Here is a 19,743-nt window from a genome sequence, read left to right as displayed (position 1 = left end):
CGAGGCAGAAAGGACAATAGTGCCAATAGAAATTGAGACATTGGTTGTGAGGGACAAGTGGATAGCAGTATATGGGATGAATGACAGGACAACCATGGCGAGCAGTGATCGCAGTGGCAGAAGGGTGCAGGCTAACCACAGTGACAGACAAAGAACTATTCAGGGATGTAAGATCATAGAGAGTTATGGTGTTAGAAATCAGTGTGGAGTATTGGCAGAAAATACATTACAGAGAGGGGCCACAGAGGATGGCAATGGTGCTGGAATACCACCATCCTTCTGCGAGGAGGATCTGTTCAAGGTACCCAGCATCCCATGGACCACACGTCCCTAATATGTGGGGCTTCTGAAAGGAATAGGGGGAGTGACAATAAAGCTAAAACCAGGAGCAATGTTACCCAGAGTAAAACAGTACCCACTATCAAAAGAGGCAGATAAAGGCATTTATGAAACAATTGCAGCACTAGTGGAGCGAGGCATTTTAGTACCATGAGAATCCCCATGCAACACAGTGGTATACCCAGTCAAAAAATCAAAAGGCGGGTTGTGGCGTTTCATACAGGATTCATGCCCCCTAAACCACATTGTAGAAGCAGCAAATCCATGGTCCCAAATCCAGTGACAATTTTGTGCAGCATTCCGGCAGATGCTGCCTGCTTCACAGTCATATACTTGAAAAATGCATTTTTCTCAGTACCATTAAATCCAGAATCACAAAACTTGAATTCCTTTACGTATAGAAACCGGAAGTCAATACATACAAGACTTCCTCAAGGGTACTGTGAGTCACCATCTAGCTTTAACAGGGTCGTCCAGATGGAGTTACACAATATACAGATGGAGAGCATGGTCCAGTAGTACGTAGTTTATATTTTGATCTTCAACACAACAGAAGACAATTGTAGAAAAGACTCAGTGCACATGCTGACAGTGTTAGATGACAAAGGATACAAGGTGGACAATGGCCGACAGATCACACAAGAAAGGGCAGAGACAATAGGCAAGACAGCCAAACCCACAACAGTGAGAGAAATGCAGCAGTTCTTGGGGTTGTGCAATTACTACAGAGCATGGGTATTTGACTACAGTCCATACACAAGGCCTTTACTGGGCACTCTGAAAGAAGCACAAAAGGGACACAAGGTAACAAACTGAATGACAGAGATGACTGAGGCATTTGAGGAGCTGAAAGAAGCCATACACACAGCTTCAGTGTTAGGGATCCCAGACTACAAAAAGGAATTATTCCTGTTCTCACAGACTGATGCAGTAGTGATGAAAGCAGTACTGTCACAGAAAACAAGCTTGGGAAACAAACGAATAGCATACTACAATGGGAAACTGGATCCAGTAATTAAAGGACACTACCATTGCAAACAGGCTTTGGCTGCTGCCATATTCCCATTAGAGAAAGCAGCAGGAATTACCATGGGGTGCACTACCACTCTTTACGTGCAGCATGCCATTTTGCGATACTGCAGAAGCCAAAGAGCACACTGACAACACAGAGAGCATCATGGTACGAGGTACTACTATTAAATGAATCACTAAAGGTAGTGAGGTGCTGACTTGTTAACCCAGCAATTTTCCTGGATGACATTTTACCAGAAGGTGACTGTGCACATGACTGTGCAGAAAACATATAGGAATGTAGTGACACTCGCCAAGTACATGAGGACGGACTTGAAGGGGGAGACATGCTGTACATTGATGGGTCGTCAACAATTGACCAGACAGATGGGTTCAGGCATACAGGAACTGCAGTGGTAAGGTTGAGGGAAGATGGCACAAGTGAGGTAGTGGCCAGTGCATGATTACCATCACATTATTCAGCACAAGCAGCAGAGTTAGTGGCCCTGTATCAATGGATGAGGAGAGGATTCAGGAGAGCAGATGGGACACACGTACAGCATGCACTACTATTGGGCAAATTGATTGAAGTTATTCAGTACTCTGTGCAGACAGCAATAGTGAAGTGCCAGGCACACACACAAGGGGAAGATCCTATCTCAAGGGGAAATGAAGCAGCAGACTCAGAAGCATAATGTGCAGCATATTTTTGAGAACTATTAGAAATTGAGACTGCATCAAATGCTTAAAATTATGCAAGGAACATGGTACTGAAGGAAGTGTATAATGCATTACCAGAGACACCAATAATGGAGTTGCATGAAGCTGCTCCCAGGGAGGAGAAAGAACACACACAGGAAAAGAGGTCATTGCTACCCATATAGGAGGAACATGGTTCTGTCCTAATTTGGCGGAACACATGGCTGAATTTTTAAGCAATTGTTTAATCTGTAACCAATTCACTGTTGGACATGCGTCGAGAGTTGCGAGAGGAGCCATACCCCGACCAGCAGGCCCATTTCAACATCTGCATGTCAATTATGTTAACATGATCAAGTCTGTCAAGGGTACCGCTACAAGATAGTGGTTGTGTGCCCATTCTCGAGATGGAATGAGGCAGGTCCCTGTTCACAACCTGGTGCTCTCAGAGCAGCAAAGTTTTTGGTCCGGGCAGTATTCCCAAGATGGGGCATGTGTGAGGTCCTGCGGTATGACAACAGCCCTCACTTCGCCAATGAGATGTTCAAGAACATCACTATGTTGCTGGGCATTCAACACAAATTCTCTTGTGCATATAGCCCACAAGCAAATGGGATGTGTGAATGCCTGAATGGCATTTTGAAGGAGGCAATAGCTAAAACAAAGCAGAGCACAAAGAAGACCTGGCTTCACTGCCTACCTATGCATTGTTTGCATTGCGCAATAATCCCAGGTATGACCACCATTTAACACCCCACAAGGTGGTGACAGGACGATGCATGTAACTTGCACTGGCTCCTCCCACAAGGGCATAGAAGGATGCAGAGAGTAGTGCAGCTGTGTTAGGTCAGGAAATGTATGATTACATTACTTCCTTGATTGCTAGTGCTTCTTTTTATCTCTCGCCAGATAGAGCGACACCGGGGAAGCCCAGAAGACGGTGGAGAAGGCAACAGCGACAACAAACCAAAAGACACTGAGATTAAAAGACAGTTTAGCTTTGAGGACTTGGTTTTGCTGAGGAACGTCATACCTAGGTTCACTGGTCCCTAAACCATGGAGAAAATAGCAGACAGAGATGTGAAGCTCGAGGGAAGGACAGTGTGGAATCACCTCTCAGACTTCAAGCCCTACCATGGAGCGGCCTCGCCTGGCAACGAGTTCAACAGGGCCATCGGCCGTCAGCAAGAGCAGCAAAACAACGATTTTGAAATTACACTGCTGAGTGAAGAACACCCAATGGTTACTCGCTCAAGGGCAGCAGAACTAGGGAACAAACTACTCATACACCTAGAGTGAGCATAAAGTGTCTGTTTGTTATTTTATTCTCTACATTCATTCTTCGAGAAAACCGACTGTAATAATTGATGATTGTTTATGTTACCTGCTGATTATCACATTGATACTTTCTCCAACCAATTTTTTCACAATGTGAAAAAACACAGCAGATTTCAGGCCAGTTAATCCAGTGTATATTATCTTGCCTTTATAGAATATTTGACCCAAGTGTACTCACATCTTGGATGAAGGAATCCTTCTGTTCTTTCCATACTTAGGGAACCTGGAATTAGAGGCATGTGGGAGCAGTTATTCATATTCGTTGTTAATGATTATATGGTGCATGGGGCTTAAAGACTAACACAATACTAAAAATAATGCTAATTTTTGTGCATTTCAGGTGGGCAACTATTTAATCAAGCTGTGCAAGGATCAAGAAGCACAGGTAAAGATAGGTAATAAAATAAAAAGTGTGATTATATTGTTCAGTCTCTTTATTCCAAGCGGGCTATTTGTAGTTATTTTCAGGAGAATATCACTGGTTGCCCCAACCCAAGCATGTGGAACAACCATGTCAGGTGGACAAGAGAGCACTGCAAGCACAGTAAGAAGAGGTAAGTGCAGTGTGGACACAGACATGTAGGGGGTAGATATCTTTCTCACTGACATTGCTCGAGTGTCTAATAACATGTGGTATAAGCGCATGACAAAATTAGGTGAGGAAACCACTGGGGAGAGCTGTTATGTCTGCTCATTAATCCCCTAGGCCATGAGTGCCAACAGATAGTTTATAGCAACTGAAATACCAGCAGCAAGAGCACAATGCCTGATGTGCCTGGCAATGGTAACAACTTGAGGGAAATTTCAAGGGAAAACAGTGACACTCAGATGGATGTCTCAAGCGACGTTCCCGTATGAGGACAGTTACATAAAGACTCTCAATATGATGAACAATTACCGGCAGTTAGATGAAGCAATACAATACATAACTGATGGGCCTCAGAAAGGAGACACAAGGACTATAACGTTGAAACCATTGCCTTGCCCCTGGACAAGGGAAAAAGAGATAGGAGGAGAATCTGGGTGCTGGGAAAGACCACAACTTCTCGTGTATGGTCAAGTATACACAGAGGAAGGATGGAAGGATGGAGTGGTGCGAAGCAAGGCACTGACCCAAGCACAATCACCAGTGAACAATATACAAGAGGAGAATGACAAATGCCTGAAGGAATGGGATGCAAGTGAAAAGTTTCTCACTTGGGTGGAGAATGCAGTTGGACCAATGCATATAATACCCTTGAAGATGCCAACACTCTGTTACCAAAATGATGGTGTAGTAGAAGTTGGGGAGAATACAGGATGCTGAAGCATAGGAAAGCACACAGCAATGAAGATAGGAACTGCAGTACTAATGGATCACTACTTTGCAGGTGGATCCAAGGCATACGAGAAGCTGCCACCCAACTGGGGAGGAGTTTACTCATTGGTACACATAAATATGTCGTCATTGGTCGTGCCACGAAAGATGTGAAGCTTGATGATTTACTGAAAATGGGCACCAGCAGAAGAAAGAAAAGGTCTGTGGAAGGAGAAGAGATAAGCAAAAGTGAAAATCCGGCAGAATGAAGTAGAGTAAAGAGAGGCAGTAATTACTTTGCAGAAGCATCAGAAACAGCACTGGATGAAGTGCCAGCAAAACACAGCCTGTTCAGCAGAATGAAAATGTTATTTGCATCATTTATTCCATCTGTACAGACATATACAAATGCAAAGTGGTTTCAGATTACCTGGTGGGAGTTGATGATGATGATAAACTCCACATTGAATTGGTTCAATGCAATAAAGTAAGAGCTCTGAGCAATAAGGCTGGTGGCGCTCCAGAATAGATATGTTCTGGATCTACTTGCAGCAATGGAATGAGGCGTTTGTGCAAAAATTGTGAGTTCCTGGTGCATATTCATAGCTGCCAATGACAAAGATGATGGTACACTGGCAGAAGTGATAACTCAGCTATCTCAGCTGCATGCCAAGATGGAGGAAGAAGCCAAGGGGACTGTAAAGGACCAGAGCTGGACAGCATACATATGGTCATGGATGCTGTCATGGCTAACAGACGGTCTGAAGGTGCTATTGGGAGCACTAATATTGGCAGAAGTGACACTATGCCTAGGATTTGTATCATCCAGTGCGGATAGTTAGCAGACCATTAGAATGAAGGTCCTGATCGATGTAAACATAGGAAGAGCAAAGGAGAAGATAGTGGAGGAAGGAGACAAGCTAAGAGAGAGAATAGCAAACAGTGTAATATTCCCACTGGAGGCAATGAAATTAGATAATCCATTTGATGAAAAGTATTATGAAGGAAAATGGGTGTGGTGCAACCCGGAAGGAGTGTGCTGTTATATGGAATAGACTTTTGATAATCATGTGAATTACTTTGGACAACCTCTAAGGAATTACTAAGATATGGCAGACAAGAGCTAAAGACTTAACATATTGGGATTTGACAGGTTAACCAGAGGAGGGACTGAAGAGGGGGTCAGAGTTCCAAGACCACCCCCCTCGCCCCTTCTAAGTTCATGATGAAATGAAAGGCCAGAAATGCTTGCAGCCACCCGTCTTATTTCGAGCAGATCATGAGAGCACCAATGATTGACAAGTACACTGAAAGTTATCCTCTCAGCCAGCCATATAGACTGAAAAAAATTCAAATCTTTTCATGTGTTGGAGAAGAGCCTGTGACGAGGACAAAGTTGCCTATATGGACAGCCTCGACTAAGCACCAAGAAGCCATGTTCTTGACAATATTAGTGACACCACCACGTAGCAGCATTAGACATGAAGCACACTCACAGTCCTGCACTGCTCCACACATGCACACACTTGTATACATGAAAAACATGAGTACAAATTCCTATAGCTAGAGGACAGATATATATATACGTATTGTCATCACTTTTATTATTTTTGCCATTAGCCAAATGCCGCAATGCAGAACCGCATAACACAAGAGATCCTGAGCAAGCTTGCTGATGGTTAAAGCCAGTTGGACATAAAGGAGTGCATATAGAGCCTGATCATGTAGAAGCCATATTATAAGGTTTAGGAAAATTACAGCAGATTTAAAGCCCCTGAGTATGAGATGAGCCACGCTGATTCAGGCTGCACAGGGAGAAAGACGTGCAAGACAACCGCACAGCCAAGGTCAGAAATACGAGGACACTTTCCAATCTCCAGACGACAAAGGGACCAGCTGCAGAAAAGCAGAATACATTCTCATAATTGTGAGCTGCAGAGCTCAATATTGTGTTCTCTAAATACATGGTGCAGCCAAATGAGACAATGGACAGTTTTATGTGCTGGGAAAGAGGAGCCTATCCCAGCAAGCCAGACACAGACTCTAACACATGTTGCAACATAAGGAGCATATTCGCATAGGCAAAGGTGGTACACAAACGTTACAATACGAACACATAGTCGCTCACATCACCTTGAAAAGGTGCACAGCGAGCTGAGAACTCAACTGAGTCCCAGGCCTTGGGATGTCAGCTCTAACCAACCACAGTTTAGAATCCCACGGCTGGATGGCAAGGGGCAAGAACCAATGGTAAGCCCACTACTCTGCAACACTGTAATAGATAGTTTCTTGGGGATGGGACAGGCCAGCCACCTGACATGCAACAGCCAGTAGAATACCATCTATAAGTGACAGTATAGGTTATTGAACTCTCAATACCCAATCCCTCATGCTGATAGGTTTTTTGGAGGAGGGCCCAAGTGATGATGCCAGAGTTGTACTAAACCGGCCTGTGCACCGTGGAATATTGAGATGTACATGAGACGTCCTGTTTTTATGTAGTGATCCCTGTTGGTTAATGGTGAGCTGGGTGCGGAAGATCAAAGTGAAAGGAAACATTGGCTTAGGTCAATGTTGGGTGCTGTGGTTAAAGAGTAAGACCTCAACTGTTTTATAATTGTTCTGTTTAAAGCCTTGAATTATGGATTGCAGACATGCAGTGGTCGAGTTTGCAGAAGGAGACTTTGGGATCTTTGCACTTGCTGACCCAATTCTTGTTGCCGTAGGAGTAGGGATGATGAAACCAAACAAGCAAATGCATCATAACAGAGAAGATAAATCACAACATGATTGGGGAGTGTGGGAACCCTGTGGAACTCTGCAGGATACAAGTTTCAACTTGGAATCAACTTGGGGAAGTGATGATCTGAGCTATGGCTGAGAAGAAGGAATCACTTAGGAGAGTTCATAGTTTAGGCTTCCAGCAATTGCTGAAGGCAAGACAGAAGAATCTACTGGTCTGCACTGCCAACAGTATCCATCAATTTAAGGAGTATTAATGTGCTGGCACCCCCACTATTGCTCAACATATATGTGTAATCCGAGATGATTAGAACTTTGGTACCATGTTAGAGGGAGGCAGTGGAATGCAACTTGATTGTCATCTGAATTGCAGTACCTCATAAGAAGAACTGAAGTTGGTTTGTTGCAATTCCTCTGAGTAGTTCAGCTTGGAGAGGATTGGGTAATAAATTGTAGGCATTGCCAAGAACTTTGAAGGCTATTTTAAATGAAGATTAACAACATCCTGCTTTATGAGAGTGGGGTTGTTACCAAATGCAAGGAAGGAGTTCAGTAGGGTTGTATAGAGTAGGGAATGAAAGATATGGTCTATTGAATATGGAGGGCAGGCAAGAGCCAATAGCAGAATGATAGTTCCTTCTGAAGTTGAGAAGATCCAGTTGTTCAAGTTCTGAGATAAGGTTGACTGACAGCAGAAGGGCCGTTGCTTGCTGTAAGTGCAAATTAAGGCACTGCTTCACTGGGGAATGAATGACTAATTTGTCAGCATACTATTGTGGTGAATGGTTGAAATGTTGCTGATGAAGAAGGTGCAGTGCTCTTCACTCATAGCAGTGGATGTGAAGGGGGTGAAGTGGGGAAATTAGAGTTGAGAGTTTTCTTAGGAGTTTGATGAGATCTTTAGAAGTATTGGGGGAGCGACAAATCCTCATAGTAAAGAATATTCTTTTGGCATTCAGGGTTAGAATTTGTATGCATTTAGGTGAGCGAGATAAACAGGTTTACCAGATGGAGTACTAAAGTGGGGCAAATATTTGTCTAAAAAGCATAGCTCATACATACATGTTAGAATGTGAGGGGGGAACCAGTTATCAAAACACGTCTTGTTAGAAATTTATGTGTGCAGGTTCCATTACTAACTGTGGGAAATCTAAGTTGTGCATACCAGAAAGTAAGACATTGGCTTGAGATTCAGATGAGGCATTAACCTTAATATTAAAGTCACCAACTATCAACAGGTTGGTAAAGCGGAATTGTAAATCAGCTGCAAGTTATACAAAGACTGCAACAAAAGTGGAATTAGCATGAGGGGGCAGATAAGACCTACATAGATCATAACATCTCATGGGAGCTATATAGAGTCGAAGATGAAATATTAAGATTAATTATAAAATTTGCAAACTCCTGTGCATCGGGCCCAGATGGTGTAACTAATGTGGGCAGTTACATTGAGTACACTTTTTAGTAACATCATTGAGACACACAAATTACCGATTTCATGGCAACTTGCAATAGTAATTCCCATTTACAAAAAAGGCAAAAGATCTAACCTGGAAAATTACTGCCGGGAAAATTACTGCCCAATTGCATTGATGGACTATGATAGCAAGATATTTTCCGGTCTAGTCTTAAAAAAACTAGAGAAATGGGTGACTAATCATCAGATACTATCAAAATTCCAAGTAGGTTTTCGGAAAGGGCTTTCTACTATTCTGAATAGTGTCATTCTTAACACCTAAAAAGAACAAAGTTCAAGAAAGAAGTTGGTGCTGACCTATATTGCCATGATCGACTTATCAAAGGCATTCGATTTAGTCAACATGACAGAATTCTGGTGTAAAATAAAATATTGGATCATCCCTGAAGGTTTGTTGCAAATCATCATCGGCCTATATAATCCAAGTTTGATTAAATCTAATGGGCAATCTATCTTCCACCTACAGTAAAGAGTGTAAGGCAAGGATGCATTTTAGCAATTTTTTTGTTTAACTTGTACCTTGCTGACCTTGCCACACTTTTGAAAAATGATATCTTAGTTTCTCCCTCCATAGGTCAATGTAAAATCAATGTCCTATTTTATGCTGGCGATATAGCTCTCATTGATAACACTCCGTTAGGGCTTCAACACCTAATCACCGCAATGGAGGTAAATGCCAAAGAAAATGACTTAGTTAGCAATACTGTCAAATCAAATCAAATATACTAAGATTTGTTCAGCAAACGGTAAGGAAACCCACAATACCCTGGAGAACCGAACAACAGGTAATCCCAGTAGTAAAAAAGGAAAAATATCTTGCTTTTCATTTTAGATCTACCCAGTCAGCAAAGGATGTTACAGCAGACCTCAAGAGAAAAATACATCAATGTATGTGCCCATTGTAAAAACATCTACATTTGTTTTGTAGATTCTCACTCATGACATTAATAAAAAAAATGTTATTGTCATAGTTTCTTGTGAAACTTTTTATAAAAACCTTTCATTTATCATTCCATTCAACATCACAACAATTTTTACACACATCATCTTAAAAATGTAAACACCTAACTAGCTCCCCAAACAGGACTAGTTAAACTCAACTTCCACACTCTGGGACCAATAATCTATCCAAGAAGTAAATGGTAGCACAGATCAACATATAGTTATGCCCAGCTATCAGTGTGGACCACCACTCAGCCATGTCATCATTTCGCAGAGCGAACTTCCCCACAGCTGTGGTTCTTTCTGCGATTAACGCTGAGCATTCAGCAACCAAATGTTGCAAAGACTCCACTTGTTTATTGCAGAAACAACAGCGATTGTCAATAGTATTGTTATCATGTTTTAGGAACAACATTTCTTTTGTTGGCAGTCAATTGAGTCTCATCTGCATGAATTTATCACAATGGTATTTCAACGGAAAAAATTGTAAGTATTTCGGAACCGGATTTGCTGAACGGAAGTTACTGCTTTGTATTAGGCTTGTTTTCATTCTTAGTCAGTTTTCAATAGTTGTGCCCCAATCACAATTACAAACTTTTATTTTTCATTGCAAAAGGATTATTGCAAAGTAATTCAACAAGGATTCCCATAAAATTGATCTGCCCAGTGATTGAAGGCGTAACTCAAAACAAATTGAGGTGATTGATACATATTTTGGCAGATATAACACGTTCCTCCAAAACTGCACTTCTAACTTGTTCCACAAGGAAGAATCTATGTTGAGGCCGAATTCGCTGCCAAATGTGATCGCTGCCACCACCTTTTGGCGATAAAACAGAATCACAGGCATACACGTACATTTACCAAATTCACAATGCAGTTTAGCACCTTGTAGGGCAAGGTTAGCCATTTTAGATTTCAGATCTTTTGTCTATTCCCATTCTCTGATTGATTTATTGAAAGGGACTCCAAGGTATTTAATGTTGTCTGTTCTTTCAATAATTTTTTGGTCCACAATCCACTTGAAATTTCTTCCTCTTGAGCCGAGTTGTGGACCAAATGCAATGATCTTTGATTTGTCAGCGTTGATCTCCATACTAATCATTTGCAAATAGGTGTCTATGTTCATTAATAAATGTTGCAACCCAATTTGAGTGGAATCAATTAGCACCACGTTGTCAGCATAAGTGACCCAGCTGATTTGGTGGCCATTGATGCTTGGAGCAAATGAGTCAAGTTATCAATGCCTCAGGCATGTCAGCAAGGACTAACTTAAAAATTAGAGCAGCCAACAGGCAGCCTTGCTTAACACCCCTCTCCGTCACAATACCATCCGACAATTCACCTTTAGAATTCTGTCTGACTATGATCGATGTATTTGTATGCATATAGATTATCTGTAACAGGTCAGCCGGGCATTGTGATTTTGACAGTTTTTCCCACAAAATTGCCCGATTTACCCTACCTAATGCATGTCGTAGTTCAAAGAAGGAAAAAAAGAGTGATTTGTTGTTTTTTAGAGCTTCTAGCTTCAAAAAGTTGAGTAGGGTAAGATTTAATTCAACACCTGCACCACTAGTGAAGCCAGTTTGTCTTTCATCAATGATGTTACACTCCGCTGCCCATTTCATCAGTCTTTTCTGTAAAAAGGAAGCAAAAAATGTTCCGAGTACATCCAACAGGGCAATCGGGTGGTAGTAGGCCGGATCAGATCGATCACCTTTTTTGAATATGGACACAATTACCACCAATTGCCACGAGGATGGATCTTCAGGGTCTCGACTATTTTCTTAAACAGGGTTTCGATAAACAAAGCCCATTGGATTTTTTTTTTTAAAGGTTATGTTAGAAATGCCACCTGCACCTGTGGCTCCAGAGTTTTTGAGCCTTTCAATCGCCACTTCTATGTTTGCCCTGTTATAATCCAGCACCCACGCAATAGACAAATTGTTCCATTGTTTCAAATCCTGTGTGTTTGGGTATTTGTAAAACGCCGTAAAGTGCTTCACCCAAGCGGCGGCACTTATTCCAACTGTTAAATTGGCCAACTTGGTTTCGGACTCAGCATTTATGATGGGCCATGTTTTGCGGTTCTTCTGGGGGAGATTAGTTTTAACATTGTTTCCGCCTGTTCTTGTTCGCAGTGGCATTTAAATGAAAACAACCAATTTCTATATCTTTGATAGAGAAGTGCTTTTCCTTCTTGGAAGTGGGCAGATGAGTGCGTCATTTGAAGAACTTTCAAATCATCATGTAGCTTTTACTTCCTGTGATTGACTTTTCTACTAAACACATATTTATGTTTTAGGTTGTCAGTGCTAAATCCAGTTTTGACTGTGACAAATTGTGCTAGTAACAGCATGTACTCAGCAGTACTTGCCTCATTTACAAGTCCCAAACCCAAGGCAAAAGTGAGCTTGGAGATTTCTAAAGCTCTTATTTGCAGCCAGTTTAAGCCTTGATGTATCTCCAATTGTACACTGTAGGTGATAATCAAGGCTCTTGTTTCCATTACCCAATGAAGATTAACTGCATCATGATCACTATTTCTCATCTTTAAAATCTCAAGGGACTTTATTTTAGTGATAAATTCACGTGAGGCCCAAATGTAGTCGATTGTTTTATGAGTGGTATTTCCATGCCAGGTAGAACTTGCAGGAATGTCGCCAGAGGTTTACCCATTCAACATTTCGCGATTCCTATTTGCAAGTTCATTCCTCTATTTTTTGCTCCGGCTGCCTTGGAGATCTTGACTGACATTTTTTACATGTCCACTTGGATCCATTCATGAATAATTCAGATCTCTACCTATGATGACAAAATAATTATGATGGTCCAACATAAATTTGTCTATAATAAGGGTGACTGAAGTCATGAATTTAGTTGATGACACTTTGGCAGGATTCCAGTAGACATTAACCAATAAAAGGAACTCATCTAAGCCTTCCGTCCCACAAGAAACCTGGATAATGATGCCTTGTACAAAGGCGTTTGGATGGAAAGATTTAAGAACTATCCACACAGGCACATTGTTAACCAAAGTAATAGCCCTGAGATGGGGCGGCCAGTCGCATTTTTCAATGCTGGGTTAAAAATGGCCGAATATCCTTCACAAGTCGGCACAGTTCTCATCCAAGTCTCTTGTAGACAGATCAGGTGTTTAGTTTCCTTATTCAGCTCATTGTCCTGAAATAAATGAATAAAGCCCCTGGTGTTCCATGAAATTAGTGAACAGGCTGCCCGTTCACTTTGTCAGAGCAGCTACTGATGGTTTGGGTAGGATCCTCTTGGAGCAGTTGACTGTTGATTCCGATCACAAGACAATTTTCATTGATCCCGGTCCTCTCTTCCTCCCCTCAGGCGCTCCTGAAAAGAACACCTTCTTATTTAATTTTGTTAAAGATTGTTCAAACTTGACGGAGTCAAAGCCAAGGGTTCCATATTCAGCTTTGTTCCAGGGCCTGTAAAATCATTTATTTCGTAGCCGAATAGTAAAAGATCAACCTTAGCAGCTCTCAAGGTATTGGCCACGAGGAGTGAGAATACATGGAGCATGACCCAGTCTAAACGTTGTTCCGACATGTCTTCTACTATTTGAATGTCATCAGACTAGAATGAACTCAAGGCTGGAACACAGTTTGGAAGCTTCATAATGTTTCGTCTTTTTTAAAGTGACTGTGTTTTTATCATGTAAGACGTATTCGAGTTGCAGTTTTTAATACAAGAGTTTTGTTCACAAACTCACTGACATGAGGCCTCTTTGACCCCCCTGTTTTTTCCGCTTGAGAGGTTGTATATTTGGGATTCAAATTCAAACCAATATGAGGGGGACGCTCGTCTTCAGACACTTTTGTCACTTTGTTCTTCGTTTTGGTAAGCAACTAGGTTGTGATATGGTCAACCTCACATTTCCCTTTTGTGCCTTTTGATTTTTCTCACGCTAGTGAGTGTATAGAGCCACCTTGTGTGTTGGTTTCAATCAATTCATGAAAAGCATTGTCTCCATCCTCGTCATCAGAGCAGGCTAGTCATCTAGCAGGCATCTTCCATTTCATCATCGAGGTGGATAGATCTGCGAGGTCTTCTGATGTAAATGACTCCTCTTGAACATCTGACTCAATGCAGGGTCGTTTGATGGCACAGCGATGTGTCTCTGCCACATTGTCCAGCAGTTGATTGTCTTGAGTGGGTTTGTCCAATAAAGATATGTTTTTTCAGGTCGCTTAAATAATGAAATCGGTGGGGGGCCGTTAACATCCTAACAAATTTCTTTGAAGCATTCGACTTGGATGTAAGGACGCCTCTTCTCACTCGATCTGCAGTTTTAGCATTGACCTTGTTGTTTGTCTTGTAATCACTGCTTTTCGCAACTGTAGCTTTTTTGCCATCGGCAAAGATAACAAAATAAATTACTTTGGAGTTAATCATCTGATCAGCAGCTGAGAATTGAGGCACTTGGGGTCCTCCTATGGCCACCCCCACACTTTTGGAAGATGCCAGAGCTGTATAACCAACAGTAGATGGGAACGGATTGTTAACTTGAATTTGAGTAGAGGAATTAGAAGCACTCAACACTGACTCTGGTTCGTTGAGACCACCATACATGTACTAGTTCCTGCTGTCTTTGGAGATGCAAAGACTGCACCCATTTGATTCCCCAAATCAAGAGATTAAATGCTTGTTGATTGCATTTTAGATCCTTTATCTCGAGCAGGCTGCACCAGCGGCTCAGTACCAAACTTGTGTTAGGGTATGTCATCCGCAAGGGGATCCATTTACAATTGCATCAGCAATGCACTTTGTTTGAAGATGTTTTGTGGTTTTGTGTTGCATCCATTTCTCACATTCAAGGACCACATCTGTAAGCTTGGTGTTTTTGATTAATTTGTTTTTTGCTAAGTTCCTCAACTGATGTTGCCACTTGGACGATAGCTCTGCTTCCAGGTCTAACCATCTAGAGGTGTGGTCTGCCAATGATTCCAATCCGTTGATCCTAGAGTTTACCACTCCCAGCAGTACGTTCTGGTCTTTCAAGGATTCATGTAAGGCTTCATACAGTTTCATAACTGGAATCAGGACTGTTGAAGTCGCTGCCATGACATTGTTGTAGATTGTTGTAGATTTGCAAGCCTGATGCTACAGAGAGGTGATGTTTGTTAGCTTGCTCACTCTCAGTTATATCCTGTTTTGATGTATTAGAGTGGATAATAGGCTTGTCCGCATTGGAGCTTTTCGAACTGAGCAGACAGTTGACAGTCTTTTGGATTTCCGTTGTGCCCGGTTGTAACAAGCAATTTTCTGTTATTTTCGGGAAAACAAAGGTTTTGGTACTCAACGGCATACTGGTCAACTCTTTAGGTTTGTGACCAGAGTTGACAGATGGAGAATTTTGGTTTCCCACACTGACAATAGCAGGGATTGTCAGAAAAGAGCGATGGCCTGCAGTGGCAGACACTTCTTGCTCGTTTATGTTGGCGGCAGAAACACTTAAGCTTATTAACGTGTGTTTGATATTGAGGAAGTCAGGTTTTAAATGCTCTGCCAATCAAGCCTCTCTGGCAGCTGCGTCATCAAAATAAAACCGCAGCAGCTTTGCATCACTGCCTCCTTGAGCAGTGTTCAAAAGCGATGCAGAATTATCAAAATGAATTTCTTTGGTCAAACTACGCTTATTATTCCTGCTAGTGAAGTCCTTTGCCGTTGGCCAGTGTCTGCTGGTTGAGCAGTCTTTGAAGTTAAATTGGCTTCAACAGCATTATTTGGCTTTATAGTATTCACAGTAACCTCTGAATGTGGCGTATGTGCAACAGAAATGGCGTCTTCCTTGGGAACATTTACTTCATTTTCAATGTCATGCCCATTCTTTGGACTGTCGAGGCAGGACACAGAAACCCTACTGTTGCTTCCCCCAATAAGATCGATTCGGTCATCGCAATTGTCTAGAGCCACATTTTTCTCCACTGCACTGAGTGGCATGATCTGTAAAACAAGTTAATCTTGTACAATTGTGCGACCTATGTGATCGTCAATGCATTTACTTACTTCTTCCTCGTTTGACAAGGAGGACGAGGAAGAAGGAGGGGTCGGCCCATGTTGTTCTTGAGCGGATATTGATTTTGGATTATAATTAGCCATTTCTTTACTTGGCGGCTGGCAGGATTTATTCAACGTTTCTTTAAAGTCAATGCAATTTGGGCAACACAGAGCTACAGCTGAAGCATACCAGTGGTAGAATGAAAAGCAGTGTGAAAGCACTCAAGCTGTTCTAAAACACTGTTATCAACATCTCGCTCACCCTCACCTTGGTCACACGTAGCATCGCTGTTGCTGTTACAGGTTAGATCTCTCCTACGTTGCTGGAGTAGAAGCTTCTGGCGGGTTAGCAGACCCGCCTCCTGGATTGTTGCTTTCTTTCTCGCTTTTTCCTCGGATAGAGCGGGCAAAAGTAAACAATTGGGGCAATGTAGCCCAAGTGCCAAACCTTTAGATGAGCTAAAATCTGTGTGCTAAGAAGTGCTCCGGTACCCGGCCTCCACACTGACACGAAGACACAAAGACTCGACATCAGTCTCCACTTCAGCTTTGCGGACCGGATATGTTTTAAGCAATGAGCAGTGAAGAGAGACTGCATGGGAAAGCGTCCACAGGGTCCAAAGGGTATCCTTAGCACACACGAGCACAAAGACTCGACATCAGATTCTGTGTCCGCTCCGGCGGACTGGAGAAGTTTTAAGAAAGGAGCAGTGAAGAGAGACTGCACAAGAAAGCGTCCACAGGGTATCCTCAGCACAGACCAGCACAAAGACTTGACATCAGAGTCCGCATACACGGACCACAGAGGTTTTAAGCAATGAGCAGTGAAAAGAGACTGCACGGGAAAGCGTCCACAGGATCAATTGTACAAGAGCAAAGTCATTCCATCTATTTTATATGGAATGGGGTGTAATCCCAGTGCTCGTAATATTAACTGGCATAGTTTTGAGGGATCTTTATGGAAAAATACACTATCTTTGCCTACGTCCCTACCTATAGCAAGGTTGAGATATGAGTCGGGTTTGCAATCTCTACACACGTATTTCAACTGGAACGTCCTCGCCCTTTATAGCTCAATCTTAATCCCCCATGAGCGCCCTCTGTATGGGGATATTAAAGATCATATTTTCATGCAGAAGAGTACCTATCTGGCCAAAATTCAAAATGATGCCAACAGGATCTTACAGGAGTGTGAATCTACCAGTCAAATCTTGATAGAAAGTCCATATATGGTGAAACTTGCACTAATGTGCGCTGACTAGATACAAAACAGAGCTGCATTTAGCGATTTAAAAAACACCAAAAATGTAACCTTATGTAAGAAATCTAGTAAGAAGATTTCACTTCCGTACATAAGAAGATTTCCCAATTCAATCTGGCATGCAGAACTATTACGTGTTCGTTTAAACTTGATTAAAACAAAAGAAACTAAACAAATTTGGCAACATCTAGAGTACTCTGCTGGTGAGTGTACTCTGTGTGACGAAGGGTTCCTTCAGGACATGAAACATCTGTTAATAGCGTGTATATCTACACCGGCACTTAGAGAAAAATACTTGAATTTTGTATATAATATAGACTGAATTGTTACACAGGATTTTTGGCATAGGCTGTCAGATGGAAAGGAGATTTGTTTGTCTATTACACTTTCAAAATTGTTGTAAGATTTGAATTTTATAAAAATTCCTTTGTAAAAAAAATGATGTAATGAATGCAAGTTTAGATATAGTCCTTAGTGTATGTTTTAAATATCTTGTATATGTGAGTATCTTTATCATATGCAATTTGTAAATAATAATGTAAGTTGGAATTTGAGTAAAAAGCCTGCACATTAAATTCAATGAATTAATATATTATTGGCAATATAGCCCAAAAAGGTATAATATCGCTATTAGAATTTCAACCAATGCAGTGCATCCTGCACGGCTGTGGTTCTGCCCACTGTAACCTTTTTAAAAACAAGAGACTCGCACCAACACAAAGCCTGTTTCAATCAAAAAATAATCCCAAAAATTGTGCACGAGTGAGTAGACAAAACCGAGTCAATGCTGATAACACTGCACTCAGACAAATATTCTTGTATCAGAGCTCAGCAAATCCAGATCAAGTGGGCTGCAACTACCGGATTCCAACAAAATGTTCAATTTAAATCCACATCTTCTAAAAAGAAGGATAAAACAACACATGGTCATTCTACCATGTGTTGGCAAATGCATAACATGAAACATTTAAAGTGTCAATGTGCTAACATGCCTCCTAATCCGGAGGATTTTGCACCTGTACTGTATTAATTGTCATATTTAAACATATGTTCTTATATCAACAAGAAATCAAGTGGGCTGCAGTTAAACATTCCAACATTCCAATAACATGTACATGGATAGCAATTAAATTGCTAGTGCATTGACAATCCTAGAAAATTGCCTAAGACTCAAGATGCAGAACCCATTAGTTTTAATAGCAAATTTAGCAATAAAGCAAATTAAATAAGACATATCTTAACATTGGTCTATTCTATGTGCTGATGTAGACATGGGAAAAACCATTGCTGACAGACCATTGAAAACCTTTGGCAAGGCAAGATCCTTAAATTATTGAATAGCCCCAGTATGATAGATACAAGAATATTTGTCTGAGTGCAGTGTTATCAGCATTGCTATTGGTTTTGTCTGCTTACTGTTAGGGAGAATAGTCAAGAATGTGCTAATTTCCCTTACCTTCTGAGACCCCCAGCATTTCTAGGATTTTATTTTTTTACCTGGAAAGAGTGTGAGCCTTATTTCCAACTCTTTCATGTATTTTGATGTGTGTTTTACTTTTGTGTTCTTTGGATATGGTGATTTAAAACAACTCCATAGGCATCATCTTTTTCTTGTTTGTCACACAGCACCTAAATTTACAGCCCCAGCAAACACTATCTTCCTATATAGTGCAGGAGGGGTTGTCTAGCATCTGGTGAGTATAAAAACTCACGTAACAGTCAAATGTTACCCTTTCCCTCTTGAAATGGCTGGTGGCAGTGGTTTAGAACAAGCTACCATGATATTTCCCAACAGCGAATACTGGTAGCCAAAAATCAGGGCAGCCATGTTTTTCAATATGGCGCACAAGACCTATCTGTAAAAACTCTGGTCAACTTTTTTCACCATTTCTTTTTGGAAAGGTCCTTCTTGTGTTTAACTCTGCGTGCCAAACCAGGTTTGGTCCCTTTGTTCATTGGCCTTTGGCGGGCTTTGGAAGCCCTCCTCTGGCGCCTGAGTGTCTGGGGTAGACAGGATCTGAGGTAGGTGTCCAAAACTCCCTGTGCTGAGTCTCCTAGGAGACCTGAATGCACTCTGATGTGATTGGCCAGCTGGCTGTCTGGCAAGGACAGCCACCCTTCTGTGTGAGTGACAGCCAGGCTGGAATGGATGGGGTAAAAGTGTTTAAAAACAGGCCTCTGGGACTTGGAAAGCAAAGTCGACCACTGGAACGAAAGAACTGAAGATGAGCTGAAGGAAGACGACTGCTGCAACTCCTGGTCCACCGTTGAAGCCCTGTTGCAGGTCTGAATTGCCTGAAACTCCATCGACAGAGAAGCTCTTCAAGGTTAACTTCTTCCCTTGAGTTTTGTGGGAACAACCAACTCGCAAGTCACCTGGACACCATCTCTATGCTGGTCGAATTTCCCTCTGAGTGCTGTTGAAAACTGGATAGCCACTGAGAAGGATACCAGTTTGGGGTCTTTAAGGCACTCAGACCTCAAACCAATTAGTGATATCTATGTCCGCTCCGTGGACATACTTCCCTGTTCGTGCCACGGACAGGACACCGATTGGCTAATCGGCTTGCGGCATGTCCGTGGACAAGCTACGTGTTTTCAGAT

The sequence above is a fragment of the Ambystoma mexicanum genome, chromosome 8 (assembly GCF_040938575.1).
Source record: "Ambystoma mexicanum isolate Mex_15411 chromosome 8, UKY_AmexF1_1, whole genome shotgun sequence".
Lineage (NCBI taxonomy): Eukaryota > Metazoa > Chordata > Amphibia > Caudata > Ambystomatidae > Ambystoma > Ambystoma mexicanum.
Note: the sequence above shows the minus strand (reverse complement) of the source record.